We start from the raw sequence: 1,083 nt of genomic DNA, 5'->3' as shown, positions 1-1,083 counted from the left end.
TTAAAATTGAATTATGAGTTTGCATATTCTTTAAATCTCTAAGTTTTATATTTAAGGAATAACTGTATTTAAGAAAAACAGAATTTTGTTGGACCGGAACTGATGGAACAGAATGGTGGTGTTGGCTGGGCAAAGTGGCTCCTGTCTGTAATCCTGGCACTTTGGGAGGCTGAGGCGGGTGGAAAGTTTGAGCTCACGAGTTCAAGACCATCCTAAGCAAAAAATGAGATCCCATCTCTACTAAAAATGAAAAAACTGAGGCAAGAAAATCACTTGAGCCCAAGAATTGGAGGTTGCTGTGAGCTATGATGCCATAGCACTCTACCCAGGGCAACAGCTTGAGATTCTGCTTCAAAAAAAAAAAAAGAGAGAGAGAGAGATGGTGTTTTGGGTTAGGGAGAAGAGCAGAGATAATCATTATATGGAAATATACTTAGAAAATAACAGTCAAATGATTATTCTGTGGGATATGAAGTTGGATCATGGTATATTCTTGATGTGAGGAGACAGCATCTAGCATCCAGGGGTTATAAAGTGAATAAGGCAGTACATTCTTTCACTTAAAGATAATAAAAATCAAGTCTCTTTCCCACTTACAAATGAACAGAAACTTCTCTGAAGAAGAAAAATGAATTGCAATAAACACATGAAGAAATGCTCATCATCTCATCTTAATCAGCAGAGAAATGCAAATCAAAACCACACTGAGATATCACCTAACTCCAGTGAGATTAGCCCATATCCCAAATTCCTGAATCAGCAGATTGTTGGCATGGATGAAGGGAACACTTCTGTGCTGTTGGTGGGACTACAAACTAATATAACCACTATGGAAAGAAATATGGCGAATCCTCAAACAGCTAAAAGTAGACCTCACATTTGATCACACAATCCCATTAGTAGGTATCTGTCCAGAAGAATGAAAATCATTTTACCAGGATGTTTGCACCAGAATGTTTATTACATCTCAATTCATAATTGCCAAGTCATGAAAGCAACCCAAATGCCCACCAACCCATGAATAGATTAACAAATTATGGTTTGTGTATACCATAAAGTACTATTGAGCCATAAGAAAAGATA

This window comes from Otolemur garnettii, unplaced genomic scaffold (genome assembly GCF_000181295.1).
Source record: "Otolemur garnettii isolate 467f Iridium unplaced genomic scaffold, OtoGar3 scaffold00124, whole genome shotgun sequence".
Lineage (NCBI taxonomy): Eukaryota > Metazoa > Chordata > Mammalia > Primates > Galagidae > Otolemur > Otolemur garnettii.
The sequence above is the reverse complement of the archived record's forward strand: the minus strand, read 5'-3'. Positions refer to the sequence as shown.